Source organism: Bison bison, unplaced genomic scaffold (assembly GCF_000754665.1).
Source record: "Bison bison bison isolate TAMUID 2011002044 unplaced genomic scaffold, Bison_UMD1.0 scf7180017864487, whole genome shotgun sequence".
In the NCBI taxonomy this organism is placed as follows: Eukaryota; Metazoa; Chordata; class Mammalia; order Artiodactyla; family Bovidae; genus Bison; species Bison bison.
The window spans coordinates 8,680,102-8,701,755 of record NW_011495047.1 but is presented as its reverse complement, the minus strand read 5'-3'; the positions used below and the strand labels follow the sequence as shown (position 1 = coordinate 8,701,755).

The window sequence follows — 21,654 nt, the reverse complement described above, 5'->3', positions numbered from 1 at the left end:
GCCGGAAAATCGAGGCCCGGGAGAAGGCGGCGTGGCCGGGGAGCTGCCGCTCGAGACCCGGACCAGTGCAGGATTGTTTCCTGCGTAGCCGTCCCGGTTATTGTAACGCGCTTTGCAATCTAACGACTGGGCTTTGGGTTTTCTGTTTATTTTTTAAGGGGCTGCAGAGATGCCAAGGTCTGAGTGGGCTGCGAGGAGACGGTCTGCGCCTACCCACCACTGCACCCGGCCTCAATGGGGCTGGGAGAGGGGCTGAGGCTCCCGGGAAGGGGCTGGAGGTTCGCGAAGCGCGCGGCTCCCGTCCCTCCGCCCCTATGGGGGCGGGGAGGGGGTGCTGCAGTCGGCGCTGGAACGGCAGCCCTCTGGGGAGGGGTCTCCATCTCCGCTGCGCAGCAGGCCGGGGAGGGAGGTTGCCTAGGAGAGGGGCCGGAACCGGGCGGCGGAGGGGAGGGGAGGGGGCGCGAGTGCCGCCGCGGCGCGCGCTCGCCCCTCCTCGTGCGCCATGACTGTGGAACGTGGTGCCGGGGAGGAGGGCCGGCCGCCGGGGGCCGCCCGGGGCTGCTCGGCATTGGTGCGGAAACCCGAGCCGGGAGCCGCTCCTCGCTCAGTCTCCTCCTCCTCCTCTGCGGGGGAAACCGCTGCACCCGAGCCGAGAGCAGCTGCGAGCAGGGGGCAGGGCGCGGGCTGAAAGGCGAGCCAAGGGTTCAAACCTCGGCGGCGCCAGGGGGGCGAGAGCCGGACAGCCCCCTGGTCCCTCAAAGGCGCAGCCGGCCTTTCGATCCATCCTGGGACGCCAGCCTTTCCAGGAGGCTTCACGAGTTCAGGGAAACGTGAACCAAAGATGGTTGGGTGGCACAGACCACCTCGAGCCGGGTAGGGGGCATCTCTCTCGTTGAGGTCCCACAAGACAGCGAGTGCTTTTTGCTCCGGAGAAAGTTAAACCATGCGTTTTTCACTATGGGAAAATCGTTGCGCCCGTTCCCCCAAATCTTCGGGCAGCACAAATAAGGTGCTCCCGCTCCCCGGACCTTCGCCACTGTCCCCCACCCCCACCCCCACTCGGGCGCCGGGTGTGGACAGGGCGGGGGAAGGCTATATGGGAGCTTAAAGCATGAGGTCATGGGCAGAGAAGGCTGCTGCCAAAAGCGGCCGAGGTTTTTGTGTATTTTGAGGGGTAACGGTTCTCCATCTTCAGCAGTGTTGAGTTCTCCCGCATAACCCTATAAATTCTGGGGCACCTGGGCCAGAGAGCCCCCGAAAGAAGAGGGGGCTCTGCGCTCTTTTCATTCTATGAGCTTTTGGCCGGTGCCCTACCCTTTTAGGGAGCCCTTCCACAGAATCAAAGAAAGTCGAGGGACAGCGCACAGTGTCGTGGGGTTTGAGAAAGATTCTGATTCCTCAGTCGTAGGTCATCTTTCAACCCGATTGCTTTCTGCGATGGCCTCCTGCCCCACCTCCGACCCATTCTTCCTAAGTGTCCAGAAGAATCTTCCTACAACTCCGGACTACACTCCTTCAAACCCCTCCCATTTGCTCTTAGAATAAAGCTCCGAAGCCCCCGCGCGATCTCGCCCCTACAGACCTCCACTCTCACGGCTCCTCCTCCTCTACTGTAAGCAGGGTAGTGCTTCTTTGTTCTGTGGCTGGGGGCGGGGGTAACCCTTCCCCCTCCACCTCTTCTTACTAACTCCTGCTAGACCTTCAGACTCGACTCACTGTCACTACCTCCAAGAAGCCTTCCTAAGGATACAGTCTCAGCTCTAACTCCCTCAGAGAGAAAAGACCCACCCTCGACCTCGCGGCAGCGGGGCTGTGGCCGAAGCTGGCCGCAGTGGCAGCCCTTTTCCAAGTGGAGGAGGAATAGCCAAGCTTGAGCGCCATCACTGACTGGGGACCGGACCTCCTGGGTGGGAGTTGACGAGGACAAAACCTCAAAACACCCTGTTTCCTCAAGAGACCTAGGAAAGGCAGCGGCAGTACCGCCCAGAAACCTCAGCTCCACCACCTCCCACCCCCGGCACACACCCACACTTGTAATGCAGGGAGAGGTCTTTTAATCTAAAACTCCTCCCTGGGGCAGATAAGGAACCTGAGACTTGAAGGGAGTAAGTAACCTGCCTAAGGTCAGTGAGGAAATTGACACCCTGGTCTTTCTTGCTCCTAAGCTAAAAGGAAGGATTGGGGACCTAAAGTATTGCTGCTGCACAGCCTAGGATGCCCGTGTCGCCTTCCAAGGACCCCTACATGCTTAGCCCACTACCAACAGAGGGGTAGTAAGCCCAGTTGTTAGCCGGGCAGGCTCTGACCTTATTAGGCAAGTTACTTAACCCCACTTGGTTCAGTTTTTTGCTTGTAAAATCAGAATAATGGTACCCGCAGTGTAGTGTTTTGTGAAATTTTTATGAGTTTGTACATGTAAAGGCCTTAGAACAGAGTCTAGGCAAGTTCTTGGTTACTTGTGAGTGGGGTTTTTTACCCTCTCTTCCCAAGGACTCTAGAAAATCAGGGCCTCAGAGTCTTACCATCAAAAACTGCCTAGGGCCTAGTAAACTTTGACAGCACCTATAAATGCACAGACAATACACATTACAAAGGATTTAGTTAGCCAACAGATCCAGCCCTCAACAACCCCAAATCTGGGAGCACTGGTTCTGGACTTTTAGAATGAGTGTCAGAGGGAGGGTGACTAAGGTTAAAATATTACCTGGGATCTTTGAAATCAGTGTCAGGCTGAAATAGTCCCATCCTGGTGCGAAACCTGCCTGAGATGACAGAAGCCTTCCCAGGGCTGCAAAAACTGTAAGGGGACAGGAATGGGGTATAGCTCACTGGTAGAGCACATGCTTTGCATGTATGAGGCCCCGGGTTTGATCCCTGCCACCTCCAGGCATTGGTTCTGTTTGGGGGCTTCACTGGTGGCTCAAATGGTAAAGAATCTGCCTGCCAATGCAGGAGACACAGGAGATGGGGGTTTGATCCCTGGGTTGGGGAGATCCCCTGGAGACAGAAATGGCAACACACTCCGGTATTCTTGCATGGAGAATCCCATGGACAGAAGAGCCTGGTGGGCCCCAGTCCATGGGGTTGCAAAGAATTGGTCACCACTGAGCCACTAACACTTTCACTTTCATTATTATTATTACTATTATTATTGTCATTAGATCTTAGTTTTTCCATTCTCAGCATTTACCCCATGATAAGAGAGGGTTGTTTTTTTCAATGAAATTCATTTTCTTGGAATTTGATGCATTTATAATGGTTCCAAATTCGAATAAACATTGAGACGTCTCCCTCCTTCCATCTCTACTCCTACCAGTTTTCCCTCTGTGGAAGGTCAGAAGACATGTTCAACTGTTGTCCAGCTGAGGTCTCTGGAGAACTCTTCGGACGCCTATTTAAATTTTTATGTCCAGGGCTTTCTTCTCCAATTCAGGCAGAATCAACCCCCTACTCCCAACCTCTCTACCCCTTCAGATTCAATCCTAAACAGGTTTGTAGTAACAGTGATGAAGCACCACTCCTGGACTACTAACAAAAGCAGAAAACTTGTTTGTGATTCTTTCTCCTCCTCTACACTAGAAATAATAGCTAAGGTTTACTGAGTACTTTCTATGTGCCTAGCACTATGCTAAATTCTATATGTGCTTTCTCCTATTTTATCAGCCCCAAACCATCATCATTAATCTTATTTTACAGATGCAGACAGAAGAGGAGGATCAGAGAGATTATGTAACTTGCTCCAGTTTGCATCCAGGCCAACCTGAGCCCAAACACTCCCTTAACCACTAGGCCTTTTGCCTCTCTCCAATGCAGGAAAAACCCTGGTAGCCTGAAGAGGAAGGAGTGAAAAAGAGTTTGGGGACTTAAACTGTGGTTAGTTGCACAGTCGTGTCCGACTCTTTGCGACCCCACGGTCTATACCCTACCAGGCTCCTCTGTCCATGGAATTCTCCAGGCAAGGATACTGGAGTGGGTTGCCATTTCCTTCTCCAGGGGATCTTCCTCACCCAGAGATTGAACCCAGGTCTCCTGCATTGCAGGCGGATTCTTTACCATCTGAGCCACCAGGGAAGCCTTAGGCAGATCTTAATTCAAATTCTGGGTCATGCCCTAAGCAATGAGAACCTGGAAAGATTTCTTAACCTTTCTGAGCCCCAGTTCACCCATCTATGAACTGGGACCATACAATTCTTCCTTGGTCAAATGAAGTGAAAGTCAAATGCCTGTGAATAATGAGTTTTAAAAGGCATAGTAAACCAAATGCAATGTTTAGATCTTGTGTGGCTGTGATTAGAATAAACCAATTGTTTAAAAGACATTGTTGAGACAATCAGGGAAAGAAAATGTCAACTTGATATAGATGTCAAGAAATTATTAATTTTTGTTAGACTTGATGGTATTGTGGTTATGTTTTTTCTTGAGTTCTTATCTTTTCATGCATAATGAAGAATTTAGGATGAAAGTTGTTTTGGATTTATTTTCAAATACTCCAGGCCTCTCTCCCAAACCCAAAAGATAAATACAATAAGATTAGCAAAGTTTGGGTAATTGGTGGAACTGTCTATAATACTGTTTATCCTACTTCTGCTGAATGTTTCAAATAAGTCTGAAATAAATTTAAAAATAAAATAACTATTTTAAAGCACTGAAATTTAAAATGATCAGGCTTATTTAATTACTATGAAAGGTTATCAGTAACGATGAACTTTTTTTAAATTGTTGTCATAATACAGTAGTGGCTTATAGGAGATAGGTAAAGATGGCAATTTTGTCACTATAAGACATTTGGAGCAACTCCTGTGTCTGGAAGGTAAACCAGGGAAGGGGCAGAAATGAACATCACAGAGAGCAAAGTAGATAGGTAATTGTTAAGCACCCTCCCCCACTTAACCACACAGAGAACAATGTACAGGAAAGAAAATGGCAGGAATGGGTGATGGAGGAACAGGCACATTAAAATGGGGGGCCAATTTTCCCCCAAACTGTGTGTCTCCATAGAGCCACTTCAAAATTGCATGGATTAGGAATCTGATACCTTGGGCAAAATTCTCAACTCTGTGCATCAGTTCTGTCACCCAGTCCAGAAACGTTGTCCTGAGTTTCCTCATTTGTAGTTTGGGTATAAGACCTCTCAGGCCCTTCCAGCCATCCAGACTAAAAGTCTAAGCAATTCTGTTGTTGGCTTTCACAAGAGAAGGCTCATTTTTGTGGCCACACTGGTTATTTGCCTAGCTCAAGAACAGACCCCAAATGAATGGGAATGTAGCCGATTCACAAACAAATGAAATGTTTTAGGCCCAATGAACATTCTGTGTATTGTTCTAGGAGTAATTTTTCTATGCTCCGGATTTAAACAGTTGGATTTTTTTTTTCATATGACCCCCTTTTGAAATGAAAGTTTGTTCTTGAGAGAAAATTTGCATTTCAGAGAAAAGATGAGACAATATATTTGGTAAATCTTCAAAGAAGTGAACTTTTCTGTATAATACTTTTTATTAAAGGTGACTGTTCAGGAGAGTTTCTTAAAAACTGAGACTTCCCTGGCAGTTAAGTGGTTAGAGCTCTATGCTTCCAATGCATGAGGCTTGGGTTTGATCCCTTATTGGGAGCTAAGATTCCACATGCGGAGTGCATGGCCAAAATTTTTTTTAAAAGAATAAAAACTGGGAAAACCAGGCGTGGAGAAATGGGCAGAAAAACACGGAAATCCCACTTCTGCTTCCTGCTCTATCCAAGGCTCTGAGATGCAACATGACCAAATCAATGGACTGTGTGTGTAGAACCCATCAGTGTATACCTTAGAAACGAGTGATACTGCTATATTTAAAATGGATAACTAACAAAGACCTACTGTATAGCACAGGGAACTCTGCTCAGGTAACCTGGCAGCCTGGACAGGAGGTTGAAGGAGAATGGATACATGTATATATATGGCTGAGTCCCTTCACTCTTCACCTGTAACTATCACAACATTCTTAATCGGCTATACCCAACACAAAATAAAAAGCTAAAAAAAAAAAGAAAAGAAACAAGTGATGGATGTAACTCCCACAGTTGTTGAAGAAGGCTCAGTGGTCAAGGGCAAAAAAGCCTGTGGCAAGTTCAAGCAGTGAAACACAAGAGTTGTAGAGTATTTCTGAAACTCATGTTTGTTTGCTACCAAAGCAACAAAAGCAAAAAGTCCTGGCACAAGAGGGCTTATGGGACTCCCATTTTGAAACCAATAAGATAGCATGATATGTGGACTGTCACCTTAACCCCCAAGTCTGTTAAAGACGGTGTTGAGAGAGCAGGCCTTACTCAAGACAGGAGGCCTAACTGGTGTTTATTTAGTAATACTAAGAGATCGCTATCTCAGGCAAGTTTCTAGCCAGAGAGAGAAAATAGGTTCCAGACTATGAGACGGTTCTCAGTTTAAGTCTTATTTCCAAGAGGGAGGAGAAAAAGCTAGCCTATTTGGTAGATTCTGTATCTGGTACCAAAAAAAAAAACAACAACAACACACACACACACATACACACAAAAGCAACACATTGGTTGAAATTCCTGCTAAAAATTCCTGCACCTGCCTAGAAGGCATGCTTGGGAGTCACACATTTCAGCTAGGGTACCAGCCCATGGTGAATCAGACTCAAGGGTTATGATGGTGGCCCCCGCTGGTTCGCAAATGAGTGGCTTTTTTCGGTATAACGTTGAGGAAGAAAAAGTAAGTGAATTTCCTACTGGAGATGCAAATCTACTAAAAAAGTTTTAAACTGCACAGTTTTTAAATCTAAATATAGATCACAACTACTGTTCCAGAAGCCCCAATGGAGTCACAATTTTTTTTTTTTTAATGGGAAAGAGAACACTTAAGACCTCATATTAGAAAATTAACCTGGCCAACACACTTCAACAGGTAACAGAGGAGCATTTCGGGTAAGAATTGTTTAAAATACTGTGCAAGAAGGGCGGGCTTCGTGTATATGCAGCTTGTGTAGTCACATTAGACCCCGCACTTAGAAGGTCCCAGCACTGTTCAATCAAGATGGCGATAGTGGTCGCCATCTTGAAATTCATTGTGGTTTTTGAACGAAAAGTTCTGCGTTTTCATTTTGCTCTGGACCCGGTGGTTTAGATGGTAAAATCTTCTGCTTGCAATGCTGGAGACCCGGGTTCAATCCCCGGGTCAGGAAAATCCCCTGGAGAAGGAAATGGCAACGCACTCCAGTATTCTTGCCTGGAAAATTCCATGGATGGAGGAACCTCATAGGCTACAGTCCATGGGGTCGCAAAGACTCGGACACGACTGAGCGACTTCGCTTGTGCAGAGCTGAGGGAAACCAGGAACAGACAACATAGCACCAGAGGACTAAAAGCAGTGTGGAACCTTAAACAAACCCATAAGTCAGAAAGGGCAACAAAGAGAAATATCTGGAATACAGGGAAGGATGTTGCTGAAGTCATGTGTGAGAGGGTTACACAACATTAGTGACTGTCTTCTGTAAGAACACAACACAGAACACACCCACAGTCAACCGGCAGCATGCAAAGAGCACTCTCTGCCCCTGCCCTCTGACCTCCAGCACGTGCCTCCCATTGGCTGAACCCTACAGGAAGTCACAGACTCTGGAACCTATTGAAATCCGTATAGGTCAGCCTGCCGGGGTACAGGATATGCTAGGAGAAGGTAAGAGTGAGTTTGGAGAGGGCAGAAAATAGCCAGCTCAGGACTTCGATCTGAAATTTTCAGGATCATGGTTAAGAGTAAATAACACAGAAATGGAAAATTCAAACAGTGAGTTTCAGTAAATGACTTTGTGTTGATTTTTTTTTTAAAGGATAGTCATTTGCTAGGCATCATGAAGAGGGTCTTACATACTTTCAAAGGAAAAACGAGGTAGTCCAAGAATTTTTTTTAAAAAATCAGATGTTTGAAAGAACCATCGTTAAGTGAAGAGAGAAGCCTAAGATTTCAAAATTTTTAGAAACATTCCAGGCCCCAAAGTCGAATTTTGTAGGTAACACCTCACCTTTACTTCTCTCACGCTTAAACCAACATCACAACAAAAAGGTACCTTTGACAGGCACTGGATCCCAAGAATTGCAAGGACCGTTAGGGTTCAAGAGATTCTTTTCACACATGAATAGCCTATACAAAGGGAGTTCATTATGCTGATTTGTAACCATTCCGACTACTCAATTCCTCTGAACATTTTTAGACTATTCAGATCACTTTCAAAAAAGTGCATATCACTGATTAATTCTCATGCCACTCAGAGTTCTTAACTATTCAGATATGGGCTAAACTAAATTTATCCTTTATAATTTCCTTGAAAAACAAAGATTTTTGCTGCAAATGTGAAGAAGACTGCAGGGACACACTTCATCTCTTTTTTAAAAATTGAGGTAAAAGTCACAGAACACAGAATTAAGCATTTTAAAGAACATAGTTCAGTGACACATCTATGTAGTTCCAAACATTTTTATCACCCCAAAGGGAAACACAATACATGTTAAGCAGTCACTCCCCATCCTTCCCTTCCTCTAGGGCCTTGCAACCACTTACCTGCCTTCTGTCTTTAGGTTTACCTATTTTGGATATTTCATATAAATGGAATCATATAAAACGTGACCTTTCCTGTTTGCCTGCTTTCACATAGCAATGTTTTCAAGGTAAATTCATGATGTAGCATGTGTCAATACTCATTCTTTCTTATGGCTGGGTGATATCCCCTTACGTCGGTATTAATATTTTTTCATCAGTTCATCAGTTGATAACATGTGAGTTGTGTTTCCAGCTTTTGGCAATTGTAAATAATGCTGTGGTGAACATGAGTGTATATGTACTTATTTGAACCCAGGTCTCCCGCATTGCAGGCGGATTCTTTACCAGCTGAGCCACAAGGGACGTCCAAGAATACTGAAGTGGGTAGCCTATCCCTTCTCCAGGGCATCTTCCCAACCCAGGAATTGAACCGGGGTCTCTTACACTGCAGACGGATTCTTTACCAGCTGAACTACCAGGGAAGCCCTACTTATTTGAACACCTATTTTCAGTTTTTTTGGGTATACACATAGGAGTGGAATTGCTGGGTCATATGGCAATTCTGTTTAACTTTTTGAGGAACTGCCAAATTGTTTACACAACCTTTTAAGGGAACTCTGAAACCCTTTTAGAAGCACTCATTTTACAACCACTAGATATCATACCTAGAGTAACTAAGCCCATTCTTGCCTATAAATTAAAACATGGTCCAGAAATTTTTCTATGTGGAAGATACTCCAGTTAGCAGTTGACTTTGGTTCTTATAATTTATTTAGGTTATTGGTTTATAAAGTAATACATGTTCACTACAGAATTTTAAAAAAAACAATAGGATGCAAAAAGAAAACATCATTTGTAACCCACTGTGAACTCTTATGGAGAAGGCAATGGCAACCCACTCCAGTACTCTTGCCTGGAAAATCCCATGGGTGGAGGAGCCTGGTAGGCTGCAGTCCATGGGATCGCTAAAGTCGGACAGGACTGCGCGACTTCACTTTCATGCATTGGAGAAGGAAATGGCAACCCACTCCAGTGTCCTTGCCTGGAGAATCCCAGGGATGGGGGAGCCTGGTGGGCTACCATCTATGGGGTCGCACAGAGTCGGACATGACTGAAGCGACTTAACACCAGCAGCAGCAGTGAACTCTTAATACACACTTTTTTTTTTTTACAAAAATAGCCTCAGAGTGCTTATCAATAAATCCAGCCTGAAATAGAAAATGAAATTAAGTCAAAGAATAAAAACAACACAGTAAACCTCTGAATGGTAACAATTTCACATCAGAAAGCACCCCTGTCTAGCTTTTTCAGTTCAACCCGTTGCTCTAAAAACCTGAAGCACGATTGTATGATTGTATAGGATAATTCAATTCAGTTCAGTTGCTCAGTCGTGTCCGACTCTTTGCGACCCCATGGACTGCAGCACACTAGGCTTCCCTGTCCATCATCAACTCCCGGAGCCTGCTCAAACCCGATTCCATCACTTCATGGCAAATAAGTGGGGAAACAGTGACAGACTTTATTTTCTTGGGCTCCAAAATCACTGCAGATAGTGACTGCAGCCATGAAATTAAAAGTTTCTTGCTCCTTGGAAGAAAAGCTATGACCAACCTAGACAGCATATTAAAAAGCAGAGACATTACTCTGAGCCCTGAAGAACTGATGCTTTTGAATTGTTGTGTTGGAGAAGACTCTTAAGAGTCTTAAGGGATCGGATGCCATGATTTTAGGTTTTTGAATGTTGAGTTTTAAACCAACAATAAGTAGGATAATTACTCTTTGAGTTGCTGAGCCTGCATATAGAAGGTGTGGTTTGGGTTGTTTTTTGTTTTTTGTTTTTTTTTTGCTGTTGTTGTTTTTTTAAATCTATTTATTGACTTAATATTTATTTTCTCCTTTGGAATTGAGTTGAGAAGAGTGAAGGGACTCAGCCATATATACTGGGTTTCCCTTGTGGCTCAGCTGGTAAAGAACCCACCTGCAATACAGGAGATGTGGGTCTGATCCCTGGGCTGGGAATATCCCCTGGAGAAGGGGAAGGCTGCCTACTCCAGTATTCTGGCCTGGAGAACTCCACGGACTGTGATTGCAAAGAGTCGGACATGAGTGAGTGACTTTCACTTTCACTTTTCACTGAGATCCTATTATATAGCTCATCGGATGAAAAAAACATCAGTAGCGACAAAAGCCTGGCAGTATCTACTGATGGCAAGGCTGTGGAGCCATATATATACATGTATCCATTCTCCTTCAACCTCCTGTCCAGGCTGCCAGTTACCTGAGCAGAGTTCCCTGTGCTATACAGTAGGTCTTTGTTAGTTATCCATTTTAAATATAGCAGTATCACATCAGGGACCATTCTAAAAGCATGGTAATATTATCAGAATTTTTGGTTGTTGCCATTTAATTATTGTTGCCATTTAATTATTTCATCAATAATTTTACTTTTTCTTTACAAGTCTTTAATTATTCAGCAAACACACTGACTGGTTACTACCTGCCAGTTACTATGCTAGGGCTTGGAAATAAAGTGAAAACTACCCTCAGGAGACACGTTAATACTGTAAAATAAGAAAGGTTCTGTGATAAGATATGCACAGGAACTGGGCAAAGCACAGTGGAAGGAATATGGAATTCATATTTAAGGGGCTGATCTAGAAGAGCTGATCACTTAAATCAAACTGAAGTGAATAAAGTGCTTACTTATACTTTTCCTGTAATATTGATATTAAACAGAATTAATTTTAAACCTCAATTATTTTTGTTCCCACCTACAGTAATGTAAAGACTTCCCCGGTGGCTCAGACAGTAAAGTGTCTGTCTACAATGCAGGAGACCTGGGTTCAATCCCTGGGTGGGGAATATCCCCTGGAGAAGGAAATGGTAACCCACTCCAGTACTCTTGACTGGAAAATCCCATGGGAGGAGGAGCTTGGTAGGCTGCAGCCCATGGGGTCGTGAAGAGTCGGACACGACTGAGCGACTTCACTTCACTTCATAATAATGTAAATTATCCAGAAAGCACTATATTTTAAAATGGCATTGAAACCAAACGAAAGGCATTGGTCATCATTTCCTATCAAGATAGGTATCTTTGGGGGCTTTCCTGGTGGTACAGTGGTTAAGAATCTGCCTTGCAATGCAGGGGACACTGGTTTGATCCCTGTTCCAGGAAGATCCCATATGCTGTCGAGCAGCTAAGCCCATGTGGCATAGCTACTTCGTCTGTGCTCTAGAGCCCTCAAGCCACAACTATTGAAGTCCATGCCCCTAAAGCCCGTGCTCCACAACAAGAGAAGCCACCACAACAGGAAGCCCAAGCACCGAAACTGGAGGGTGGCCCCAGCTCACCACATAGACAAAGCCAGCACACGGCAATGAAGATCCAGACCGGCCGAAAATAGATACATCAATAAATGATAGGTATGGAGGGGCCTGGCAGGCCACAGTGTACGCAGTAGCAAAGAGTCAGACGTGACTTAGCAACTAAACAACTTTTGTTTTAAGGATTATAAGAATTAAACTGTAACAAGATGTTCTCCTCGTTTTTAGTTGGGTTGTTTGCTTTCCTACTATTGAGTTTTGAGAGTTTTTCTAGATACAAGTCCTTTGTTGGGTATATGATTTGAAAATACTTCCCCCCACATCTATAGCTTTCCATTCTCTTGATGTCTTTCACAAAGCAAAAGGTTTTCATTTTAATAAAGTCCAGTTTGTCCGTTTTTTTCTTTTCTGGGTTGTGCTTTTGATATCAAGTCTAAGAAAGCTCCCTGATCCCCAGTCATGAACATTTCTAGTCTAATTTCTTGTGAAAGTTTTATAGTTTTACACTTTACATCTATGATCTATTTTTCAATGAAGTGTGAGATTGAGGTCAAGATTTTTTTGACTTTAGCTTCTTGTGGCATACGTTTGCATTTGGATGTTCAGTTATTCCAACATCATATGTTGAATAGACTATCTTTTAACCATTGAATTGCTGTTTTACCTTTGTCAGTAATTGACATTTTCTGACTCAGTTGTTTGATACAGACTGATCCATTGGTCTCTGCCTCTATCCCTCCACCCGCACCACAGCATCTTTTTTTTTATTTTATTTTTAAACTTTACAATATTGTTATTAGTTTTGCCAAATATCTAAATGAATCCGCCACAGGTATACATGTGTTCCCCATCCTGAACCCTCCTCCCTCCTCCTTCCCCATACCATCCCTCTGGGTCGTCCCAGTGCACCAGCCCCAAGCATCCAGTATCGTGCATCGAACCTGGACTGGCAACTCGTTTCATACATGATATTATATATGTTTCAATGCCATTCTCCCAAATCTTCCCATCCTCTCCCTCTCCAACAGAGTCCATAAGACTGTTCTATACATCAGTGTCTCTTTTGCTGTCTTGTACACAGGGTTATTGTTACCATCTTTCTAAATTCCATATATATGCATTAGGGTACTGTATTGGTGTTTTTCTTTCTGGCTTACTTCACTCTGTATAATAGGCTCCAGTATCATCCACCTTATTAGAACAGAATCTTGATTATTCTTCCTTTATAGTAAGTTTTAAAATTGGGTAGACTGATTTCTCCTACTTGATCCTTCTTTTTCAAAATTGTGTTGGCTATTCTGCTCCCTTCCCCTTTCCAAATAAATGTAAGAACCAGCTTGTCTATATCTGCAGAAATCTTACTTTTGATTAGACTTTTGATTGGAATTGTATTAAATCTATTGATTTCTTGGAGAAAATTGGCATGTTCAACTAAATTGGATCTTCCAATCCATGAATCCAGTATGTTTCTCCATTTATTTATGTCCTTTGATATCTTTCTTTAGTGTTTATAGTTGTCAGCATGCAGATCCTGAACAAGTTTTGTTAAATTTATATTTAAGTATTTCTCTTTTAAATTTTTTAAATGAAATATATTTTGAATTTTGATTTCCGAATTGTTTAAACATATAGAAATATAATCGTTTTGTGAATTAGCCTTATCTCTTATAGTTGTGCTAACTTCATTTTTTTAAAAAAATATTTATTTTTATTTATTTATTTGGCTGCACAGGGTCTTTTGTGGCATGTGGGATCTAGTTCCCCCACCAGGGATCAAACCAAGGGCGTCAGCATTGAGAGCTCAGAGTCTTAGCCACTGGACCACCATGGGAGTCCCTTCATTTGTTAATCTAAGAGTTTTTAGTAAATTACTTGGGATTTTCTATGTAGAAAATCATGTCATCTACAAATACACAATATTCTGTATTTTTTCTGTATCCAAAATGTGTTTATTGGGATGGTTTCCCATTCATCCTGATACAGGGTACTTTAAGTGCTGCTTCCATCTGAAGAAGCATCCTCTGTAAGCCTTGCTTTTCTCCTATAGGCTGGCAGAGGACAATAGAGCAGCCAAACTATGATTTGTGCATGGCGAAAGATAGTGGTGATTTTATAGCATCCTGGGCATTTCACATCCATGAAATACAAATTGGAGCTCTGCATCAGGCACTTCTTCCTGTGTTTCCTCTTTTCCACTTCTGGAGAGGGATGAAGGTGATCCTTTGCGAAAGTCACGTTCTCATGGGGAGGTCGTCACTGCCAGAAAGGCCATATTTTCTTTCATATGCTTTTGTATGCCTTTTATTGCTACTTTCTCTGACTTATTGCACTGACTAGGACTTCCTGTATTACACTGAATAGGAGTGATGAAAGGACATCTTTGCTTTGTTCCTGATATTAGGGGAAAGCATTCAGTATTTCACCATTAAACATTACATTAACTGTAGGTATTTTGTAGATGGCCTTTATCAAATTAAGGAAATTTCCTTCTATTTCTATATCGCTGAGAGTTTTTATCATGAATGGATGCTGGATGACTTCAAATGCTTTTTCTGCATTGTTGGATATACTCAAGTCATTTTTCCTCTTTAGTTTTTTAATATGGTGAATTACACTGATTGATTTTTATATTTGGAGCCAGTCATGCATGTCTAGGATAAATCCCACTTGGTCATGGAGTAGTAGTCTTTTTATATATTGCTAGATTTGATTTTCTAGTTTGTTGTTGTTGTTGTTGCTGTTTCACGATTTTTGTGTACTGTTCATGAGGGATAGTGGTCTATAATTTTCTCTTCTTGTACTGTCTTTGTCTAGTTTTTTTGGTATCACGGCAATTCTAGCCTCATAAAATGGGTTGGGAAGTGTTCCTTTCCCTTCCCTTCTGTTTGCTGGAGGAGATTGTATAGAAATAGTGCTATTTGTTTTTTTAAAGTTTGATAGAACTTACCAGTGAAGCCATTGGGTCTGGAAGTTTGTTTGTTTTTAAGGTTTTTAACCTGTGGATTCCATTTCTTTAATACATATGTTACCTATTTCTTCTTTGGGTGAGTTTTGGAGTTTTGTGGCTTTTAAGGAATTGGTCCATTTCATCTAAGTTATTGAATTTATATACATAGGGTTATTTAGAGTACTTTTTTTTTTAACATCTCTGAGGTCTTTAATGACATCAGTAATTTGTGTCTTTTCTATTTTTTAATTGTTATTAATAGTACTTTGATTTCATTGATCTTTTCAAAGAACCAGCTTTTGATTTTACTGATTTTATTATTTTTCAGTTTTAAGTGGCTTTTTTTTTTCTCGCTTTATTATTTCCTTCCTTCCACCTTCATTTGGCTTACTTTGCTTTTCTTGGTTTCTTAAGATGGATGCTTAGTCTGTTGATTTAAGACCTTTCTTCTAATATAAGCTAATTTATAATGCTATAAATTTCCCTTTAAGAGCTGATTTAACTTCATTCCACAAAATTTTATGTGTTGTGTTTCATTTTTGTTCAAAAATATTTTATAAAATGCATGCATCCCAATGTTCATTGCAGCATTATTTACAATAGCCAAGACACAGAAACACCTAGATAACCATTGACAGATTAATGAATAAAGAAGATGTGGAATACTCAGTCATAAGAAAGAATGAAATAATGTCATTTGCAGCAACAAGGATGAACCTAGAGATTATCATAAGTGAAGTAAGTAAGACAGAGAAAGACAAATATCATATGGTATTGCTTATATGTGGCATCTTAACAAAAAAAGATAGAAATGAACATATTTATAAAACAGAAAGAGACTCACAGACATAGAAAACAAATTTATGGCTACCAAAAGGAAAGGGAGGAGGAATGAATTAGGAGGTTGGCATTAACATTTATACACTACTATACATAAAATAGATAACCAACAAGGACCTACTCAATAGCACAGGGAACTATATTCAGTATCTTGTAATAACCTATAAGGAAAAAGAATCTGAAAAAGAATATAGTTGCTACCTCCCCGAGTTGCCTTCCATTAGACCACTATTCTCCTTCAGGAAACAGCAAACCTTCCTTTAATTTACTGACTAAAGAGTTAATATTTGGCCCATTAGGAAACCTACCTGACTGAGCTCCAGTGCTGTGATTGAAGACTATTCTGATTGGTCAAGGCCAGTGCCTACCGGTCATTAAATATTTGAAACATCATCTGTGCCAGTACCTTATGTTTGTACAGCATTTTTAGCTTATGAAAGATATTTACATATATTATCTCAGTTAAGTTTCATGCCAACTCTGGGCCATCAGTAGGAATTGTTATAGACATCATAAAATATTTTAATTATAGAATTAACACATATGAGTGTGGAAAATGAATTATTATTTGGGGACTCTCTGCTCGGAAAAATGATCACTTACCCAATGGCATCCCACTCCAGTATTCTTGCCTGGAAAATCCCATGGACAGAGGAGCCTGGTAGGCTGCAGCCCATGGGGTCGCTATGAGTCGAACACGACTGAGCAACTTCACTTTCACTTTTCACTTTCATGCATTGGAGAAGGAAATGGCAACCCACTCCAGTGTTCTTGCCTGGAGAATCCCAGGGACAGGGGAGCCTGGTGGGCTGCCGTCTATGGGGTCGCACAGAGTCGGACACAAGTGAAGCAACTTAGCAGCAGCAGCAGCAAGATCACATGGTTATAGGAGTTGGGGTCTAAACTCCTAAAAGCTTCAAGAACAGTCATATCTTACGTGCTCGGGTTGAGGGAAGACGATTTCACTCAGCACTAGATAGATATCCAAAGGCAATTCCAGGAAGAAGGCACCAAACTTGTACTGAGGGAAAAGTGGGGTGTGGTTCACAGAGAGGAAGAGCAGGGATATTTTACTAAGGAACAGTGTGAAATGTGGCCCAAAATGTAGTAAAAGATCCTATTTCCATGATCATTTCAGGACACCCACTCTGAAGGGGTTGGAACTGAAATTCTCCAATGCAAATTCACAAAGAGCACCCAAGGCAAAGCCTACTTTGCTTGCTCAATTCTAGAGTGCCATTGAGGGTGGCAGGAAACGCATTCTGAAGCTACTGAAGCCGAATTACATTTATTGGGTCAGTTTTTCTCCGTCACACTTGGGTCCCTCTAGATCGAGCAGTTGATGAGAAAGCAAGTGAAGAAGTCTGAAATATTATTCACAGCTCCTCAGCGGCTGTTAGCAAGTTCACAGAGGCTTATCCCAGGAGAGAATGGTACTCTAGACCACCATAGTCCTAAAGTTCTTTGTGTGTTTGTGTTCTGTCTGCAATAGCAATGGGACCAATTTCCTCACATCACACTCCTTAGGTCATTTAACAGCAGCATTGGGCCATTCCTTAAGATGGCGCCGGGTGGCAAGATGGCAGTGCCAGTGTCCAAGAGGTCTCTGATGGCGTCCTCAAGGCTGAACTGAACAAGCCTCTCACTTGGGTACTGGTCAAAGATGATGCCCCTGTTGAAGTCCGACTTCAACCAACAAGGACAGAAATCATTATCATGGTTCCCTGGACACAGAAATGTTATTGGTGAGAAGGGCCTGCGGATTCAGGAATTAACTGCTGTGCTTCAGAAGAGATTTCGCTTCCCTGAGGGCCATGTAGAACTTTACAGGGGAAAGGCAGACAGGAGAGCTCCATGAGCCATTGCCCTGGCGGAGTCTGCAGCACACACTTCTAGGAGGGCTTGTTGGAGTGTGCTATGGGTCATCATGAAGAGTGGGGCCAAGGCTGCTAGGTTGTAGTGCCTGGGAAACTGAGGACAGAGGGTTAAATCCATGAAGTTACGGATGGACTGATGATCCACAGTGGAGACCCTGTTAACTCCTACGCAGACACCAGCTGGCTCCATATGCTGCTCAGACAGGGTGTGCTGGGCATCAAAGTGAAGATCATACTGCCTCCAGACCCAAGTGGTAAGAGGGACCCTTAAGAAGCCCCTGCCCACCACTACCATCCCCACTCCAATTGAAGGGAGGGAAGCCATGGATGCCTGCTGTGCCCACAAGTACCCGCAGCATAACACGGTCATAACATGGTCTCTTCGGCAGCTGGATCTGGAGTCTGGATGTTGCTCTATAATAAAATCTTTTTTCTTTTTTTTTAAAGTAGGGTTGGGGAATTCCCTGTCTGCCCAGTTGTTAGGACTCTGTACTCTGCCCGGGGGCAGATTCAGTCCCTGGTGGAGGAACTAAGATCTCACAAGCTGTACGGTGTGGGGGAAAAAAAAGTTAGGGTTGCCTCCAGGTTTCATGGAGCCTGAATCTTATATTATACAATACAATTTGGGGCCTTTTAAAAAAAGAAAACACAATTACAAACAGAAAATTAGCTATAGAACTTTGGAAAGAACTCTACAAGTGAAGGTCCAGGAGCTTTAACTTTATTAGCATCCCAGTGCTTAACAGATCTTATAAAAAGAGGGGAGATTATTCAGTTAAATAGCATAGGAGTATTTTTCACCTCTGCTTAACAGTAATTTTTAAAATTTGCTAAAAGAAAGGGAAACTACCCAAGGAATAGCATAGGAGGTTTTACTGTTTTGTTTGTTTGTTTGTTTTATGGACCTGTGCTTCCAAGCTGGGTTTTTTTTTTTTTCTTTCCAGTACTTTTTAAACAGTTTTATTTAGATAAAATTGACATAAACTTGTATTTAAAGTATACAATCTACATTTTATAAAATCATCAGTATAATCAAGATAGTGAATATATTCATCACCCTCAAAAGTTTCCTCATGTGCCTCCCCCATCCAGGCCCTCCTTGTACCCCAGCACCTATTTTTTCATATATTTTAATCTGCTTTTGTAGTTGTTGAAGGCAGAAGGATAAATCTGGATCCTGTTGTTTTATCTTGTCCAAAAGTAGATGCCTTCAGGCTTTTTGTTTGGTCTGTTGTATTTTATTTTTGTGTTTGTGTGTGTGTGCTCAGTTGTGTCCAGCTCTTTGCAACCCCTTGGATGCCAGCTCACTAGGCTCCAATGTACATGGCATTTTCCAGGCAAGAATACTGGAGTGGGTTGCAGTTTCCTACTCCCAGGGGATCTTTCCCACCCAGGGATCAAACCTGCATCTCCTGTGCCTCCTATATTGTCAGGTGGATTCTTTACCACTGTACCACCTGGGAAGACTTTATTTTTACTGGAGTATAATTGTTTAACAATGTTGGGTTAGTTTATGATGTACAACAGAGTGATATATGCATTGTGATATATGTATGATATCCATATATCCCTTCTCTTTTGGAACTTCTCCCCACTCCCATGCTCTAGGTCATCACAGAGCACTGAATTGAGTTCCCTGTACTGTACAGCAGATTCCCAGTAGCTGTCTGTCTGCACCCCAGTTGTCACTGCAGCGCTGTTTACAATAGCCAGGACATGGAAACAAGCTAAATGTCCAACAACAGATGAATGGATAAAGTAGATGTGGTGCAGGCTTTTTTAACACAGAGAAAAATATAAACAACCCAAATATAAAGAAGTGAAGAGACACTCCTTTCGGGTAAGTATGGTTTTGAACAGAGAAACCAGAAGAACAATAATCCACGATGAACTCCTCAATCTTAATTCGAGCAAAAGGGGAGGAGAACACACCCAGGAAGAGGTGTGTCCAGTCCATACGGGTCTTTCTTTACAAATTCACAGATGCACTTTAGGGATGTAGTCATCAAGGCAGAACTCATGTAAAAGAAGCAAAGACATTTCCTCCCATACCTGACTTGTCATGAACCCACAATGAAATTAATTTTGGTTTCAGTCTATGTGTCCTGGGTATGAGCCACTATGATGTGGCTGGATGTGTACTCGTGCCAGAGTGCAGTTTCTGTATGAATTCAGTAAATATTCAATTCTTCATAGTGTTCACTGAGCACCTGTACCTACCCTGGGGATTTGCACAGACCCTTGAATCCTCCCTTGCCCTCCGCTTAGGCTCTGGCACGTTTATCATCCAAGGCTGGGCCCAAACGCTTCTTCTAGGTTCACTCAACCTAGTCATTTTTTTCTTCCAAAGTACTTGCCAACTGTACTTTTAGTTCTCAGTGAACACTGTTTCCTGAATACCTTGTCTTATTATGAAATGTTTTTCCAGTGTATGTATGAACAAGATCATAAATCTCTTGAAGGCAAGTCTATATCCATATTACTTCTTAGAAGCTCCACCCACATCACAGAGCCTAACACAGTTTGATATATATTTATTTTATTTTAATATCATTATTATGTAATTAATACTTGTCCTTGATGGAAATATTCATTATGGAAATGTTAGATGATGCAGATAAGCAAAAAGATTTAAAAATTAACCATAATTCCAATATTGGAGAGTAACTACTACTGATATTTTGTATAAGGTGTACACCAAATAGGATGTATAGAGGAGCCAAAATTTTAATGGAATAAATTGAAATATACACAGCCACAAGTAAGATGGGGTTACAGGGATGCAGTGACATTTCTTGAGAAGCCAGGAAGATGATGTATCACTTGTGACCCAGAGCAGGTAGCATAACTGTGCCTTTAGAGACTTGGCCGAGCATGTGGTCCAGAAAATACTTCTCCCGTCACTTCTTGGAATTCTTATAGCAGGAATAAAGTCCTCTCGCGATAGTATTCAAACAATGTCAGGAGACATGAGGTCCCCAAACCCGCAACATCATCTGGGAACTTGCTAGAAATGCAAATTCTCAAGGCCCATCCCAGACCTACTGAATCAGAAATCCTGGTGGGCCCAGCAGTGTGTGTTTTAACAAGCCTTCCAGATGATTCTGACGTACAATAAAGTTAGAGAACCACAATGTACGATTGCGGGGGGTGGGGTGTATCTTGTTCATTATTGAGTTCTCTGTCCCAGAAGGTCAGGAAGAATTTGCTAAATCAAGAATACAAACACCCCTAGAGATGCATCACTTGTTAACATTATTTTTATTATGGCATATTTCTCATCAAAATATATAAAAGATATAATGAGTACCCAGTATATCCAGCACTATCTATAGCAAATTAAATCTTAACAGTTGGCCACATTTCCTTCAGATATTTTTTTGGAGAACAAAAGCATTGCAGATTCAACTGAGAGCTTTCTGCATGTTCTCTTTCCAATCTCATTCTTCTTTCTACTTCTTCAGAAATAACCAAGATCATGAATCATTAATCATTCTTGTACATGTTTTATGCTTTAACTGCATATTCATGTATCTGTAAACAATATATGGCACTATTTTGCAGGTTTTAAAACTATTTAAATGGTGTCACACTCTACATACCCTGCAATTAGCTTTTCTGAATTGTTTTTAAGATTTATCACTGTGCAGACCCAAAGCTGTGATTCATCATTGTAATTGCTGTATAATATTCCCTTCTATGAATACCTGATGATATATGAATCTGATCTTCTATTAATGACATTTAAATGTCTCCAGTTGATTTAGTTTTTCACTATTAAAAGTAATGCTGCCACAAACATATATATCTTCTGGTGCAATCAAATTGTTTCTCTAAGGTACAGACCAAAGAGTCGATTTTGTGGGATGTAGGAATCAGAGCATTTCCAATCTTAATAGATAAATTGCTCCCCAAAGTGGCTGTACCAATTTCAATACCCTTTTCCAACATTTGCTATCGTTGAAGTTTTAGATTTTTGCCAACCTGATGAGTATGAAATAATATTTCATTTTTATTATAAATTTCTCACTACCTTAATTTCTAGCGAGGTTCAGCACCTTTTCATATTCTCACAAGCCATTTGGATTTGAGAGATGTACAATTAACACATATTTACATAAAAGATAATAAATCCCTAA

At 42.1% G+C, this 21,654-nt stretch overlaps 2 pseudogenes; one reads left to right on the top strand and one right to left on the bottom strand.

Moving 5' to 3' along the window:
* Positions 1-414: 414 nt before the first annotated feature.
* On the bottom strand, positions 415-14,810 carry LOC105005293 (annotated as a pseudogene).
* Positions 14,811-16,980: 2,170 nt separating this feature from the next.
* LOC105005292 lies at positions 16,981-19,831 on the top strand (annotated as a pseudogene).
* Positions 19,832-21,654: the final 1,823 nt, after the last annotated feature.